We start from the raw sequence: 18990 nt of genomic DNA, 5'->3' as shown, positions 1-18990 counted from the left end.
TTTCAAACTGATTTACAATTATATCCGTTTTAGACTCATCCATCGTTAATACCACATGTGCGCAAAATATAATAAAACACCGAAAACACAATGAATTAACTCACTAGTTAGCCACAATTCAAGCACTGGAGGTAAGTCACCCCAGTGGCATTGGTCAGTTTCGTCACGTTGGGTTCTCGCTGGGGGGTAATCTGTGGGTCCCGTTCGCTGTAAAGATGCCGACTTTCTCCAAGTTGCTAACAGATGGCAGAGGGTAGCACGGGTATGGTGTGACAAATTCTGACCAAGATTCAATTGCAGCGACATCGTTCGGAGGGTTTCAGAACTACGTCTGCCACCGAATACAATTTTAAGATTGAATGCCTTACATCCTTAACTTCTACATTATCTGTCTCTTTCTTCCTAGAGTGGTGTAGACGGCGAGACTACACCAGCACCACACGTAGTCAAGCAACGGAACTAGTACAGCTGCGCGGACCTTTTGAACTTCTGAGAGTTCAAATCGTTAATATTCGACTTGAAACAACCTAAAATCGTACATCAGACAGTTCTTTGTGTTATCATAACGCATGTAATGAATGCCTTGCATTCAAGGAGAATACGCCCCTGCTAGAGATAAAAGATAAAGAGAAACCTACAACGTCATTCACCAAAGACACTTCATCAAACCTTAGACCGTCACAAACTACCCCCCTCGTCAGCAGTCAAACGAGGTTTTTGATCCTAAATTTAGTCTCATTGAAGTACAGAACAATGATATCTATCCAGAACATGCAGATGTAGAAGGAGAACAAGGAGAACTGGGACGCAAAAGAAGGAACAGTAGCAAAATAGTAATAGGCAAGAAACAAGAAGGAAATGAAGAATTGAAAGCAGTAGAACGTAAAGCATGATTATACGTAAGTAGATTCATGAAACCGCAACAGCAGAAACAGTCGCGAGCTTCCTTCAAAGAAAAGGAATAAACGATATCAAAAGTGAACAATTGCAAACAATAGGGAGAAGTAAAGCATTCAAGGTGAGAATACCATTTCACCACTGCGATTAGACGCAAGAGGAAGAATTTTAGCCCCAAAGATTGAGCATAAGACGGTTTAATTTTCGGAGGACAAGACTGGAATCCGAAGCAGTCGACCTCCGAAACTATTGAATGTACGAATACGAAATACGCAGATTCAAACCTGCAGCCACTACTATGGAATATCGAAGGCCTTAAAAATGCGATAAATCTCATAAGTGGAAACATGATTGAATATATTGACGTTATAATTTTAACTGAAACATTTCTTACTACAGAGTGGAATCCAATCGGTTTCTACAGAATTAACTTTTACGCAGATCAGGGTCCACTTGCTAGGCCTAAAGGAGGTATTACTTGTACGCTCAAACTACAATTCTCTCCTTTTGAAGTACTTTATAGAACTAAAAACATGCTCAATGAACAAACATAGAATTGTTCCCCCGTAGGCTTTATTTTCAACAAGATTATACTGTTGAAGAAATCATCGATGAAATTGGTGAAGGTCTAACCAAAATTCCTCGCAAAAACATAGTTATCCCTGCAGGGGATCTTAATTGCCGCATTGATGACTCAAACCAAAAATCAACATTGGTCGTTGAATACCTGGAAAGTAAAGGCCTCGCCTTAATAGGCCTAAAAAGAATCATATGAAAACATGACTTAGTCTTCTCGAATATGAAAAATGCAATTTCACAGCGAACATTAAATGTCATTGCTTTGTAACACCTTCTAGTTACTTATTCGTCAACATGTTCAACGAAGTTTACCCATAATTAGTATTACCATTAGGGGATTCCAAGTATCATCATTAGTGGACTCGGGAGCGCAAGTGTCCCTGATTTCTGACAAACTGATAACATTGATTCAGGATAAATGTGATCTGATTTTGCCAGTTGCACAAGTGAAGATCAAGGGCATTATTCCTGACCGGAATATCAAATGCGAGCAGCAAGTATTCCTTGAGTTCACCATTAATGAGGAAGTGTATGAACATGTGTTTCTGATAGTTTCGCTTATGAAATTTAAACTTATCTTGGGTTCAGACTTTTTGTCTAAATATAAGGCTACTATTGACTACTCTGCCAACACCATTTATCTATGTAGGATTCGATCTGTAGAGTTGCAGCTGGTGGATGGTGAAGATTTTAGGCTTCAAGGGATTGATTTACCCTGTACACAAGTCGATGGTGTGATTGGCGATGCCGCCCCAGTCGACCAGGTACTGAAAGAAGAGGGTGATCCCGAGGAAGAAGAGGGACCCGTGTCAGAAGAAGAAGGAGATCCCGATGAAGAGGGACCCATTGATGAAATTTTAAATGACAAAGGGCCCGATTTTCTCACCTACATCTCCAGTGTAACTGAAGCCCCAGATTACCACCCTGACATAGCAGCGGCGGAGGAAGAAATCTATCAGGCTTATCCGGACGCCTTTGATGAGAAGCCCGGAGAAATTAAGAATTTTAAGCACCACTTAAACGTCAAGGATGCTTCGCCTTATAAACACAAACCATATCCAGTGCCCGAGAAGTACATGGATGAAACCAGGACACTGATTCGTCAGATGGAGGCTGACGGAATTATCTCAAAATGCGTTACGCCCTATATTAATCCACTTACCATAGTAAGGAAACCCGATGGTAATCTACGTTTGTGTTTGGACGCTCGTGCCTTGAATGACCGACTGGTCCTTCAATATGACCACCCTCCTCCGCTTAAAGATGTCATTAAGCGATTTTATGGAAAGAAATATTTTTCAGGTATGGACATGACATCGTCTTACTTCCATATCGTACTGGATGAACATAGCCGGCTCTTCACTGGATTTGTCTTCGACAATATTACCTATGTCTTCAACCGGCTGCCCTTTGGCATTAAGAACTCGGGAGCCGTTTTAATAAGAGTGTTGGAAAGCCAGTTATCTGATGAAGTAAAGGCCATCGCCACTATTTATGTCGACGATATCTTGATAGCATCTGATACATGGGAGCAGCATTTGGAAGATGTACACACTGTACTTAAGGAATTGAGAGAAAATAACTTTAAAATTAATTTGAAGAAATGTCAATTTTTCAAGACGGAAGTTCTTTTTCTTGGGCATGTCATTAGAGGGGAAGGCATCCGCCCAAATCCTGCTAAAATTCAATGCATTGCGGATTTTCCTAGGCCTTGCAGGATTAAGCAATTTCGGCAATTCCTGGGACTTTGCCAATTCTTTTCGCAACATTGCCCTCAGTCCACAGTAACTGTAGCGCCTCTCCAGGAATTACTGAAGAAAAACAATCGCTGGAAGTGGACTACTGAATGTGAGCAACCCTTTATTGCTACTAAAAGGATGCTCAAAAATAATGTGCAGCTCTGCTATCCTAATTACGAGTGGCCTTTCCATATTGAATGTGACGCCACTAAGATAGGAATTGGAGCCGTTCCTTACCAAGTCGACCCTAATAGGCCCGATGTCAAGTTGTTCGTTTCATTTGTGAGTCGGAAGCTTAGGACACATGAAAAGTCATACACCATTATGGAGCTAGAAGCCCTAGCGATTGTATATTCGCTTTTGTATTCGAAAAGGTTGTCTTTGGGTTTCCAATCACCATTTACACGGACCACAAGGCACTTACCTTCATTCTGTCTTCCGACCTTACGAGTGAACGACTCACTAGATGGGCATTATTCATCGAACAATTCAATGTCTCTATTGTGCATCGATCTGGAAAGAACAACGTATTAGCCGACGCACTCAGTCGGAATCCTTCCGATGCGGCCGTAGCTTGTCCAATTTCCGTCACTAATAGTGATGACGAAGAATTTTTTAGAAAACTTCGATATTTAGCCCAAGCCCAGTGGAGAGATCACAGGCTAAGAGAAATAATTCGCTTCTGTGAAGGTTCGATTCCACAACATGATCCAGACTATGCACGGATCGAGCAGGCAGCCCAATCTTTTTCTTGGGACAACAACCTACTCTACAAGTACATTAATACAACCAAGACTGCCAAAAGGATTTATGCCCCGGCTAAACTTCGGGAAGCCATCATCTGGCATTGCCACTTCATCACAGGACATGCTGGAGTAGACAAAGTGGCTAGTGTAATTAAGGAAAGGTTCATCTGGGAATACCTCCGTAATGATATAAGAAAGACCATAAGAACCTGTGACTTGTGCCAACGGATTAAACCAAACAATTACCTTATGAGGGAATATCCGAGGCCTATCATTCCGGAGAAGCCACGGGAGGTGATGGCGCTTGATCTGTACGGCCGACTTCCAAAGGCGGCCAGGGGTAACAAGCACGTCTTAGTTATTGTTGATGTCTTTTCAAAATTCATCATGTTGTTACCTATCCAGAAGGCAAACACTGGAAATATTTTAAGGAGACTCCGCAGGAATGTCTTCCCTGAGATGGGGAAACCTACGTTTCTACTAACAGATCATGGAAGCCAGTTCACGTCTGCAGAATTCCAGGCGGCGATAGAAGAGTTGAAGATTCATCATATAATGAATTACATTCGTCATCCCGAAGCCAACCCTGCTGAGCGATTGATGAGAGAAATTGCCAGATTCTGTCGGGTCCACTGCCAGCAGGAACACTGGAGATGGATTGAAGTACTTCCAGTGATGCAGAAAATAGTCAATTCCACTGTCCACGAATCTACAGGAGATATTATGATGTTGGTGCATCATTGGTATATTCCTCATCGCCCTTGGGATGCTATTCTTCCTGCTCCGCCTGATGCAGCCATTGGGCAAGAAGCAAGAATCGCTAAGGCCCTGGGAAAATTGAGAAACGCTGCAGATATCAGACAGCGGAGAAATAGGAATCGAAAATTCAGAACACCCTTGCAAGTGGGAGACAAGATGTTAATTCGCAAACCTGCGATGTCTTGTCCGGAATTGAGGATCTATGCGAAATTTTGCCCCTTTGTACATTGGACCTTTCAGGATTTCTAGATCTTTGGACAACGGTGCTTATGAGATCACAAGATTAGATGGCAACCTTGAAGGCATCTACAATGCTTCCAATCTCAAAAAATACTTTGAATAAGGTTAACTGAAGAAAATCCTCATCGTATTTTCTTTTCCCTGAGAGGGAGGGATATGTACCGGTTACGACCTGTACATGAGTATTTCTTGATTATAAATTACATTTAATTATCACGCGCAATGTTCTGAACACGCCTGGTTTGTTTACCGTCAGCGGGGCAAGCAGGCGAGTGAAGGACAGCTGTGAGCTGTGACGTAGCCATAGGGGCTAGCTAGACCACCCGCCCGTCACACCACGTGTTCCCAGCCTGGACTCGTATATTCTAGATGCCACGTCACATCTTCCAGATTGTTCGACGGGGAAAATTTTGTAACTCCCGTAATAATTATGCTAGCGGCTTGAGCGATATGTCAACTTGTTTTGGATCACCTGAACGTCGAAATGCTCGAGTTTCACGTAAATCCATCGAGGGATTCAGTAGATATTCAGTCAAGCTCTATTGTGACGTAGACGCCCCGGATCGAATAAAAGGAGGGCCCACTGTAGCCTGGTCACTCAGTTACAGCTGAGTAGTCAGCGTGGACACTCTCGCTGCTACTATCGTCGTGTAGTGACAGTCCCGACGAGGAACTCTGTAATTTTCTAAGTATTCATAAAGTGAACTTGTATTTTCTTCGAGTGTGGGAGAACGAATTCTTCCAAGTATTCTCAAGCGGACTTGCAATATTTCGAGTGTTAAAGAACATTTTCTAAGTCTTCATAATTGAACTTACAATATTTACGGGTGTTCAAGACTGGAATTTTTCCAATTATTCATGAAATGGGCTTGTATTATTTACGTGTGCTAAATTAATAATTGGACATGTATTATTTACGTGTGTTAAAGAACGAATTCTTCATAAATTGAACCTGCAACATTTGCGAGTGTTAAGAGACTCATTCCTCTAATAAACAGTAATTTATAAACTTTGCTAGTGATGATCTCTGAATGTGCTCAAAGTTCCCGTAAGCATAAATTTGTGATTTTGCCGGTACTGGTTCAAGGACTTATAAACTTTGCCGGTGATGAACTCTAACTTCACTCAACGTCTTTAAAATATAAATTTAGGATCTCACCTGTGTTTACTCAAAGATTTGTACATTCACCAGTGTTGATTCAAAGACTTATAAATTTCGCCAGTGATAGACTGTAAATTTATTCATGTGGATGGACTTGTGTTTTTCGTACATGTTCACTCAAAGACTTGTGCATTCGCCAGTGTTGATTCAAAACTTTATAAATTTCGCCAGTGATGAACCTTAAATCTATTCAGATTTTCATAGGGATGGACTTATGTTTTTCGTCCGTGTTCATTCAAAGACTTTTACCTTCGCCAGTGGTGAACTTTAAATTTGGTTATAGTTTCATGAGAAGGGACTTGTGTTTTTTTGCCAATATTTATTCAGAGATGAGGACTTTGCTAGTGGTGAACTTTGAAAGTATTCATAATCCTCGTATACAGAGACATATCATTTTACGAGTGTTAAATTTTGAAAGTCTTGACGAATAATAACCAGTGACTTCGCTAATAGGTTAATCACCCAAGGTTTTTATGAACTCAGATTTATCAGTACTGCGAGTGACCTTGGAGACATCAACCCTCTCAGTCACGTTGGACTGAGGTAGCAAATGATTATCTGCAACAACACCAGGATCATCGGGGTTCAACCTGGGCCTCGAAAGTTCGAGGCATCTCTACCTTCTACCAACACAGACAGTCTAGCCGCTTCTGTACGGAGTCCCTGGAATCTTCTGGAACGTGTTCCAACCTGCTCGGCTTGGTGAACTGGAGAATCCGAGCCATATTATAGGACTATGTGGAAGACAACTTATATCTACCTGGAGGTGATGTGCAATTTCATGTCTTATATGAATAAACTCATGTTTAGTCAGAGTCAAAGTTTTCTTGTAGATAGGACCCTACCTCCTGTACCGAGCCCTAGCTACTAGTCGCCCAGTTTTAGCCCTGAGAACTATATTCTTGCTTACTTTAAAATATAATCTGAGAGTCGGGCTCTTTTACCGGTACAATACATACATACATACATACATACATACATACATACATACATACATACATACGGATATGCCCGTCAGCGCTCAGTCTGCAAGCCTCTGTGAGTTAAATAATAATAATAATAATAATAATAATAATAATAATAATAATAATAATAATACTTAGTATTTTATTGCAGTCAATGGTCATAAGATTAAATTACAGTTCATAAACCCTTTAAGTTACGCTAGAATAACACGCGCATAATTTGAACATGAATATTTTGCACATTACAGCATAGTACCTTTCCATTAACTATTATGAATATATAATAAGTGCATCAAACTTAACATTTCACTGCTCACAATGGGGAGTAAATATTAGTTGCGGCAGAAACATGTCAGCGATTCTTTTTTCTGAGGACAGATAAGAGTGCGATATCTATCACAAGCTCTACCGCATGGAGCGCAGATACACTGGGGACTTGGTCCGTGGTAACTAAACGCTGAAACCTGCCCTCACTTTGTCATTTCAACAAGATTTTGCGTTTTCCTTTTTTTACAGAGGTTTGTTCCTAGGCACTCCCTTGTTGCTTTCACTACCGCGTCATTGTATGTCACCCATACACCCATGTATGGTACGCCTGTATCCTGGACTGCATTACTTCCATAGGTCCGAGGCTAGCATGAAGTGTTCCAAGCCTGGTCGATTCTGTGAAGCAGAATGCTACCTTACTTATAGTCCTAGTGAGGATCTCTCCCCTAACGGGTCGTAGCCACCTAAGGGCAAAGTAGGCCATGACTCAGAAAATGTTAGAGTATCTCGAGTCTCAGGACCACGTTATAGGCCACTCAGCCGTTGCCCGTGATTCTTGAACCAGGAGGTGACTGCAGTAACCCACACCATGAACCACAAAAATTAATACTATATAATAATACATCTTGGGCTGTTACACAACTAGTATGAAATTGAATGGTATTTCACAACAGTTCATCATATTCTTGTAATTTATATGCTGTATTATTATAGCGTACCGGTTTTACATTTCATAGTACTAGAACATGGGATTATTCAAAAAGCAATGTGTATAATTAATATGAATATTAACTTTGTTTCAACAAACACTTTTTTAGGCTAAAACCCAATTCTGTGCCGACACAAAATCTTCCCAGAAGCAGCGTGAAAGGAGTTTTGGGACCAAGAAAAAGAGGGAGTCCACGCAAGAGGAAGAGAGAATAATAATAATAAGTTGAACATAATGGAACATCTCCATCCACTAGTACTGCTCAGGTCCAGCCAACAAGGTGTCCTAAAAGTGTGAATAAAGAAGTTAAACTAAATATAATTAAGCAAAGGTTGCGTAAGGCTCAAAAAACTATGTGCAGAAAGAATGCACTTATTACCAAATTGAAGGGTGAGGTGTGCAGGTTAGAGAAAATTAAAGTGGAAACAAAGTCTGGCTTAATAAAGTACTTTGGTCATTCCTGCTCATACTTAAAGGATTTTTTAAGGGTGAAGTGAAAAACTTTGTTCGTAAGAGCATAGGTAGTCGATTCTTTGACAGCGATAAAACTGTTGCTCTTGCAATATATTATTGTTCTTCTAAAGCATTGCAGTTCACTTGTGTCTCGGGAGCGCAGCGTGTGGTACCACTCCGAACGTTTCAGCTGTCTTCGGTTCCACGAAGTATACACTGCGTACGTCAGTTGTCGCGGTGGGTGTGGCACTTGCAGGCTTCTTAAAGTGCCACGTTTAAGTGTGAATTTCCTTCATTCTTAAGCAATAGTACAAATAAAATCTGCCCCCCACCAGACGCCGTAAATGTTTATCATGGACTTGAGTTCCATTATCAGTTCGATAAACCCTACTGAAGAAAGATGATTCCAGATGACATACATTAAGCTTAAACTGTATATATGAATGATAGAATTGGGAAATTCACAAATCACACACTTCAGTAACTTTATTATCGGTCTCTTAGTAGCTAATTGAGAATTTTTAAGTACTTTGTACACTCCAGCCAATAATTATAATTTAAATATTGCTATTTACCGCCTACTATCCTGTTTAGAAGACCCAATTCAGACTAAGGTAACAGTAATTTCATTGCAATGTCTTGCTCGTCTGTGGCTGTGGGTTTTGCAATGGATAATGACGTCTTATTATGAGGTTTCTTGGTAGGATTAAATCTTCTCTGATGTTCAAATTCAGACTTTTTGTTGGTGAAACTGGAGGTAATGAAGACGCAGATTTGCGGGCCTGAATGTTTGGCAATAAATTTTGCAGACGTTTGTCAATAATGGCAAAGTCTTCTTTAAATTCAGCCTCATTTAGGATTGCATGAATTTATCCAGTATCATTCCCGCCTCTAATTTTGGTTGCCAGGATGTTTGGTACTGATGTGCCTCAGTAAGTTTTTATGTAGGGGCAAAAGATCTTCATAGGTCGACGCCTTGAATTAATAGCATTTACAAAATGTGTTTATGTACAGTAAATGACTCACTGAAGAAATTTCCATTTTACCTACCCATAATTGCAAGATAAATTACGCCTATCCACCCGTTCAGTAATAATATCTTCAACTCACTACGACACTCTTATAAATCACAGGAAAACTTTAAAATGCCTAGAGAACCTGAACACAAACACAAGATAATTACGCCTATCCACCCCTTTAGTAATAATACCTTCAACTCGCTACAGCACTCTTAATCACAGGAAAACTTTAAAAAGCCTAGAAAACATGAACACAAACACATCAAAGCCGTGAACCCTTTTCTGCGCGTTAATTTCCAATGGCACCTTATGCTAGCCAAGTCTATCATATTTCGTGAACCGAAGAGAGCCGAAACAATCCGAGTGGCTCCACGCGCTGCATGACGTACCCAGTGTATAGTTCGTGGAACCGAAGAGAGACGAAACGTTCCGAGCGGCTCCACATGCTGCGCTCTCGAGACACAAGTGTTACTCCCTCTTGTGGGTAAATTGTACAGATGTGTTGTTTGACAAAGAATTAAATGTTTTAATAAAATGTTATCTGAATTAAGAAAATGAAAAAAAGGAATGGGAATCGAGATAGAAACATTAAAGCAAAGAAGATCATGCATATGTAAATAATTTCATTGAAATAAAAAAATATTTGGCTCGACGAAGATGAAGCATTCAGGACATGTTATTATATGTATAGAGTTATTCACCTGAATGTACATATGTGTGAGAGTAACACATCACAATTTGCAGAGTTCTATGAAGTACTTTCAGTAATCCGACTTACGGTACATTTTCATGGTGTCTGTATGTTCAAAGATAATGGTACAACAGTTGTTTTTAAAATAATTTAACACCTTTAATGCCGCCATAGATAACAGGTAAATGAAAAAGAGATTTTTGACTGGTTTCATTCCCTATCCGAATTCATTGAAACTATATCTTGCGCAACTGAACATTAGTGATACGGCTCACCACTTATATCGCATACATCTGTGCAGAATGACTGTCGTTGGGGTTATGTTGGTTATTACAAATAATCTGCAGTTTTCATTCTACAAAACGTTTAAAGTATTTATTTACATTTTTGTTTTGGGTTTGTCATTGTTATTGTGATCTTTGGTTTTGAGATTCTATTCTGCAGACCCCTATCTTTTTTTTTTGTCGCTGCAGACCTCGTAAGTTTTAATTTATATATTGCTTGTTCCGTGTGTATCTTTACTATACACGAGAGCGGAGAGTGACACCGATCTGTGTAAATTATGTGGGTACCTGTGAACTTGTCTACGACTGGCTGAGCTTGTATGGTATTGATATGTTTTGACGCTAATGATACGCACCTCATGTTCACAAAAAGAGGTGGAATGTAGCGTGTGTTGTATGTGTGGATCACGATTATATTTGGGATGAGCCTGGGTTGCTGCGCGGCCATCCGACGTTGAGATATGTGTATCTTGTTCAAGCTCACAAGCCTCTGGTTTCACTTATCATGCGGTGCGAACATTCTCGTATCCTAGCTTGACCCCTATGTTGATTTGGATTTGCTCTCTAGGTTGTGTGTGTGCGTGTGTCTGTGGACATTGATGAATGAGATTTGTGTTGGTTTCACATCTCGCGATTATTTTTTGTGCCTTCCTTATTTTCGTTATTATATTTTTTCGGCTTTGTATACCCGACTGATTATAATTTTTAAAAAATTTTCTTTCAGTTAACATGTTTCATTGTTTGAGATATTGATTGATCTCGGTAACTATGGCGATCTATCATCTTCCTAGGTTTGTTTTGTTGTTTTTTTCCGGCCGGGATTTTGCTTCTTGGTGCCTTTTCGATAGCTGGGGATGCGAGTCTCTATGGAGCTATTGTTTTAGTGGCCCGCGTATTTTAAATGGACGTGACTGTTGAGGCCTATCATTGCCGTATACTCCATTACGCAACTTTCTGAGTTATTATGTGTTCTTTCGCGCGTGTCCTATTTTTCACAGAGAGAAAATGGGTGCTTCGTATTTTGACTTACTGTTTCGAGAAAAGGTTTGTTTAAATATCGCAACGCTTCCATGACAATTCTGTTAGGGTTTGTAAAAGATAAAGTTTTCTGAATTGAAAGGAAATTGACTACGCACATGGTATTTCTTGGACAGAACATGTAAGTTTTTTTTATATCCCCAGCTTTTGTTCATTAACACATTTAATTGCATTTTTATGTTAGTATACCCTTTTTTATTGGGGTTTATGCCTCTATTACTTCCTCCCGTAATTTAAGAGGCACGGCAGTTTTCAGCCTGTCCCTGCAGAGTCCACGAGGTAAGTATTCGTGTTGTGGTGACTATATATTTATTGATCCATGTGGATTGGCGCACCTCTCATGGATGGCATGATTGAGTGGTGCACAAGGCTGCCAACTTGTCTACTTGGGAACTAAGATAAGCACAGAATTATGTTTTTGTTTTTTCTTGCTATGCAGAGATTATTCACCATGGCCATAGAAAAAGCCTCTCAAAGGGAGTGTGGCCCCAAATGGGCCACTGTTCTCATGAAAGAGATTGGTCTGGATGTGCAAAAATAGGTTACAGGTACTAAACGACGTTTCTTTCTTGGCGTGCGGACAGTATACTCCTTTACAGGATGTATTTACTTGTGCTTCTATTCTGCGGTGGTTGGTGGAGGAATGTAATTCTCATCATTGCTGGTAATTATATCAACACCCATTTTACGTTGGCCAGTAGCAATGCTAGTTGCTTCTAAAGTAAATGGAGGATGGTGAGTACTGCTCTTTATTATGTAATAAAAAGTAAATGTAGCTTCTAGAGACGTGATGATGTGTTCCTGGACATCGCAATTATCACATCTCTCCTCTGAAAGGAATTCCACGTAACATTTGCATAATTTCTACTTCCTTATAATGCTATAAAGCCTGCAATACGCAGTGTATATTCTTACCCTCCCCTCCCTTAATCAATTCTTATTCTTTTGCTTATTTTTTGAAGATTCAAAACACTACTTTCTTTTCCTTCTGATTAGTGTTAAGAAGGGGTGATTTTCCAATTTCACTTCTTGAACTACTTCTTAAAATGATATTTCCAAGGGTGAGATGGCCGTGCGGCTATGGGCACACAGCTGCGAGCTTTCATTCTGGAGATAGTGAGTACGAACCCCACTGTCAGCAGCCCTGAATATAGTTTTCCGTGGTTTCCCATTTTCACGCTAGGCAAACTCTGGGGCTGTACCTTAGTTAGGGCCATGGCCATTTCCTTCCCACTCCTAGCCCTTTTCCACCCTATCGTCGCCATAAAACCTATCTGCGTTGGTGCGACGTAAAGTAACTTGTGTAAAATAATAATACCAGTGGAGTATAGTGGTCTGAAAATCTGGGCTATCACTCAGCCTAGTAATAGTATACACAAACATTAATTTACATTTTTTAAATGTTATCTAATTGTGATGCCTGGTTTGGGATGAAAATTAATTGATCTGCATTGAACAGCAATATGATTTTACCCTCTTTAGCGCAGAAAACGTTCTTTCTGCAGATGCTGGGGTTACTGGCATTGTCATAATTAATGTTGCAGATTTTCGTACAAGTACTTCAGGAATCACTTGCGTTAGTCTGTTTTCTTATATGGTGGAAATAATTTCATGGACTGCTTTTGTTTAGAAATCGAATACGTAGAAAATTTCGCACTTTTTTTACAAGAACAATATGTTGGTCAGTATGCAGAGCATATTGTTTATCTAGTTGTAAATATATTCTTGTATTACCAAAGTTTGAAAATTGCATGCTACTGAAAATGTGAGCCTTCGATTTATCATATTTTTCAACTGCCGTGCGAAAAGAGTTCACATTTGAAAATCTTTTCTTTGACTATACATTAGCTTCACGACTAAATAACAACATGGCCAAAAAAACAGTTTAGACAGCTTAGAACCACAAGACAACCAATCCCATCGATCATATGGTACTGCAGATGATATTCATGCTGTTTTACCTTCACTTCGGTACACAATTGCAGTTCAGGCGTAGGCCTCGTCATATTCATACTTTGATCTTCGTCACTGTACAGACGAAAATGGCTGATAGAACTATTAACACACTCTGCTTTTTACAGTCACTGGTAAAGCCACCATAGGTGTTACTTCCATCATCTCCCGGCAAATCAGAAGCTGGTTACAATTAAAACAACACACTATGAGTAAAATTATAAAATTGTTAAGCATATAGGCTCTTAAACAAATCAATAAATACTACAACTTCTAAAACATATTCACATCTATGCGTGTGATAATCTCTATATATTGTAGGCTATTTGTTGCTTTAAACGTTTTTAACTAAGTAAAAACCCGCTAGCTGCAGCGGCAACTGGCTCGTTTTCAGTGCCCAGCCCAGCCTGCACCGAACGAGTGTAGGTGAGGAGTGAGTGGGCGGGGAGGATATAAGCCTGCCGCTTTTCAGTCGCGGTTTCTACAGCGTTGCCGCGTTCAGTAACCACTAACCATCATTTCTTTCGATAAAGAAGAACCGCCGGTAGCCCTTAGAATAAGCCCCTGAATTATACCTTCACTACCACCATTACTTTAAAACATTAATACTAGGCTTTTCTTTCTTTTTGCTCATTAATGTTTGCCCTTTCTGCTGTGCTACTTTTCCTACAACTTGGTGGGGATGTTTCGCGATCCATGTCCCATGTATATTTCACCCTGTTTTATGAGTAGATATCCTTGCTGACATCAAACATGTATGTTTTTTTCTAGTGTTAGCACTAACTCAAGTGGGTTTTCGGTGATGATGGGATAGGAAAGGACCAGGGCTAGGACTGTGAAGGAAGCAGCCATGCCTTAATTAAAGTGAAAATGCTATGAAAATGGAAAACAGTGGAAAACCATCTTCAGAGCTGTCGATGATGATGTTCGAACCCACCATCGCCTGAATGCAAGTTAACAGCTAAGCGGCCCACACTGCACACTTAGCCCATTCGGTCCTGTGTGGTTTAATGCCTGATAGAATCCATAGCATATCCAATTTTCCTTTACCTATTATCAACGGCGTTATTAAAGTTGTTAAGTCGTACATTTCATCATAGTGTATTTATGAGCACAGTAGAGGGAATACCTTAGCTGCCAGAAAAAGGTGAAGCAACTCTGTATGTCAACAGATAGCTCATGTTTCATACATAGACAGGGCTAAGTGGCTCTAACGGTTAAGGCCTTCTGTTTCTAACTTGGCAGGTTAAATCTTGGCTCAGTCCGGTCGTATTTGAAGGTGCTGATGTAAGTCAGCCCCGTGTTGGAAGATTTACTGGCACATAAAAACTCTAGAGTCAAAATTTCAGCACCTCGGTGTCTCCAAAAACCGTAAAAGTAGTTAGTGAGACGTAAATATCAATAACATTATTTCATACGTAGTGTGAATCGAACAGGGTAGTCCCCAGCTGGCAAATGAAGCACGTTTCTTGAGAAGTACTTGTTCACTTTTCAAAACGATCACAGTGCTGAATTAGTAATGTTTGTAGGTTTAAGGCTAGATATAGAAAACAGTGTAGTTCCATTTTAAAACATGTTAATACCATTATCTCAAACGATGTTGACACCATGAAAATGTACTGTAAATCCCATTACGAGCCCCTTAGTACCATAACTGAAAGTGAAAATAGAATGTCCATATCTTTAACTGCTCACGAGTTTTTTGAGGTGGACAACTTAGCTCATTGACTATACATATAGACTGTTAAGAGATGTCTTCATTGACAAAGCATAGTGTTTATGAATTTTATATTCTTATTGTTCCCTTGGGAAACGGAAAAGTTTTTAATATATCCACCTTAGTCAATATAAATCATATCTATTAAACTTCACAAGATTTTGATGATAGAATGCTATGTGTTTTGGCCTTCACCAAGCCTTCTTCAGCCACACTTTAAACTACAATGAACAGAAAAATAGCGGAAAAACAATGATGTAAAGAAAATTGTTTTTTTTTTGCTAGTTGCTTTACGTTGCACCGACACAGATAGGTCTTATGGAGACAATGGGACAGGGAAGGGCTAGGAGTGGGAAGGAAGCAGTCGTGGCCTTAATTAAGGTACAGCCCCAGCATTTGCCTGGTGTGAAAATGGGAAACACGGAAAACCATTTTCAGGGCTGCCGACAGTGGGGTTCGAACCTACCATCTCCCGAATACTGGATACTGGCCGCACTTAAGCGACTGCAGCTATCGAGCTCGGTTTTTAATTTCTATAAAAAATTATCCTGTAGGAAAATTGTTAATATTGATGTGGACAAATCCATTAAAATTGCTAGAATCTGTCTTGTAAAAACATATGCTTGAAAGCATTTATTTTCATAAACATATCACATGGTAAGTTACGTCTTCTTAAATAATGAAGAATATAAAGTTTATTGTATCTGAATTGGAGAAAATATAGTTCTTTTGTAATGAACACACTTGGTGGAAATACAATTAATGTGATAAGTTTACATCAGGAGTCAACCCAGAACAATGATTGGTTGTTTGATGGAAATGACCTGTATGATGCTCCAATTAAAAATATATGTAAGAGAAAGAAAAATAAGAATTGGTAAAAAGCAATGTGAATAGAAACATGGGAGGATAAGCAGTGACTATGTTGTCATGTTGAAGTAGAGAAACATCAAAATAAGTGTCCACTACAGTGGGAACTGTCTGACTGCTGAGCCAGGTCACCTGTTAACTGAGGAGAGCAGATAGAGAGGGAATAGAGATACGGAGGGGACGATTTTATGGGGAGAGTTATGAGTTGCAGAAAAAGGTTTAGCTTTCTTGCGTTTGTTGGAAATAAATATTAAATCCTCGAAAAAGGAACGTTCAGCTGCCCGGAAATATCATTGACATTATAAATGGGACGGTTTCTTTGGTCCAGATGTATGAAAATATTTATCTTGGATAAAGTCAATTGACACTTTTTCCAATAGTCGTAAACTGATGATTAAAATATGCCATGCGCTCGCCCATGACCGAAAATCTATTATGCTTCTTGGCATTGATGTACTCTTCATAACATATTTGGTAACTTCTGCCAGTTTGGTGTATGTAACTGGGATCGCTGTATGATATTTATGCTTATAAATACCTGAATTGGAAAATTTGTTGCTAGCATTGACATGTATGCATATTATAGAAAATGTTAGAATTACTGTTATTATTTCTAAACGCCTCACAAACGCCATGGCGCAAGAGCCCGAAGGGCCATGGCCTACCAAGCGACCGTTGCTCAGCCCGAAGGCCTGCAGATTATGAGGTATCATCGGGTCAGCTCGACGAGTCCTCTCGGCCGTTATTCTTGGCTTTCTAGACCGGAGCCACCATCTCACCGTCAGATGGCTCCTTAATTGTAATCACGTAGGCTGAGTGGACCTTGAACCAGCCCTCAGATCCAGGTAAAAATCCCTGGCCTGGCAGGGAATCGAACTTGGGGCCTCCGCGTAAGAGGCAGGCACGCTACTCCTACACCGCAGGGCCGGCCATTAGTTCTAAACGCTATCTTGAAATTTTATTTTCTAAATAAGTATATCTGAAAAATATTGTTGTATGTGGAAGTGAGATATTTATTTTTGTTTGTCGGTCTTCTAATAAGGGTTGAGGGGGATTTATTTTTCAATATATGAATTATTTTGTCAACAAATTGCTTGTTATAGCCATTAGTGAATGTGATATTCTAAATGTTGCCAATTATTTTTTTAAATTAGCATTAGGAAAGAGGGATGTTGAAGGTTCAGTAAATTAAACTATAAAATACAGCTTTTATTTCTGGTTACCTGTATGTTGAGAATGTTGTATTTTTATGTTACAAGTTGTGTTGGTTTTCTATACTAATGTTTCTAGAGATTGAGAGATCCAAAATATTTAACGAATTATTTACTTGAGATTCAAGCATGAATTTAATATGCGGATCTAATGAGTTCTATTGATTAAACAAAGTCTCTTCTTTGACGAAATGATGGTAAATTACAGAAAAAATGTCTCCCACATATCATAACATTCAGGAAACATTTCCTAGAAATTTGTTAATAATCTTAGTGTGCTCTAGATTATCAAGACCGAGCAAGTTGGCCTGTGGTTAGGGGCGCTCAGCTGTGAGCTTGCATTCGGAAGATAGTGGGTTCGATCCCCGCTGCTGGCAACCCTGAAGATGTTTTCCCGTGGTTTCCCATTTTCACACCAGGAAAATGCTGGGACTCTCCCGCTTCCTTCCCACTTATATCCCTTTCCTATTCCATTGTCGCCATTATACCTATCTGTGTTGGTGCAACGTAAAGCAACCTGTAAGAAACAAATTATCAAGATAAATATCGGCTAAAATGCTGGAAACAGTGGATCTCATGCGAAGACCGTCCTGTTTATAAATGGTATTCTTAAAAAAAGTAGTTGTTTTCAATAGCAAATTTAAGGATAGTCATAAAAGAATTATTTAAATTTTACTCAATTTGCTACAATTATTGAGATTAGAAGATAGAGATTCAGCTATCGGTATGTTGAAATGCATGTTGGTGATATCGTGGTAATAAATGGAACTTCGTAACTGCAAAATGATGATGTTTAGAAAATTTTGAATAAATTGAAATTCTGTAAGTAGGGCTGTTCCTAAAATTGATAATGGGCCTGATACGTACCGGTATGTTTATTTTGTGTATTTTAGGGAGTGCTCTTGCAGTTGGTAGTTTGGGATAGTGATGGGCAGTCTGAGACGGGTTCTCGAGATTTCTCGGGATTTCTCGAGACTAGCGCAGGCACTATTACTCGCGAGAAATTTTGAGATAGATCTCGAGAGCGTTTTCTCCGCATTGTGCGGCGAGTAGCTTGTCGTAGGCATACAGTTAGTCGGAGCTGAATGTTGTTTGTGCCGAGTATGCGAATAGCCAACCACGGACCTCTCCATTTCGTAAATACGTGTCAACAAGCGACTAGGGCGTTCATTTCTACAGAGGTCTATTTTGACGTAGTATTCTGGCATTGTATGCACTGGTAGGTACACGAATGAGGGGTTTAAGCACAGAGCCTGACGGCTACTCTAGGTACACGTACCTGGATACTAGAGGGGTGCATTATTCGAACTCGAGACGAGGCAGGATGCGCCCTGCTTCATATGCTACCACCATTACGCATGAGTAGAATGTGTAGTCTAAAATGCTTAAGTTTGCTCCAATTCTTTCGACAGGTAGGTGTGCATCTTTATCAGACCCACATTCAGTAACATATGACCACTGCTTATGTTTACCGATATTTTGGTGGCGAAGGAAATAATTCCGTACAATGTCATAGAGTATTCGCATCGAAATTAGGTACTTCGATATATGACGGTGCAATGTGAAATATTGTGTCAGGTCGTTCGCGGCAAATTGAAAACGATGTCCGAAACGCAACGTAAGTTGTGGATGTCGGTTATTTTGAAGAGATGTCACATAGAAGAGCCCGCTGTGTTGCTTGTTCAAAAGAA

Source organism: Anabrus simplex, chromosome 1, assembly GCF_040414725.1.
Source record: "Anabrus simplex isolate iqAnaSimp1 chromosome 1, ASM4041472v1, whole genome shotgun sequence".
NCBI lineage: Eukaryota > Metazoa > Arthropoda > Insecta > Orthoptera > Tettigoniidae > Anabrus > Anabrus simplex.
The sequence above is the reverse complement of the archived record's forward strand: the minus strand, read 5'-3'. Positions refer to the sequence as shown.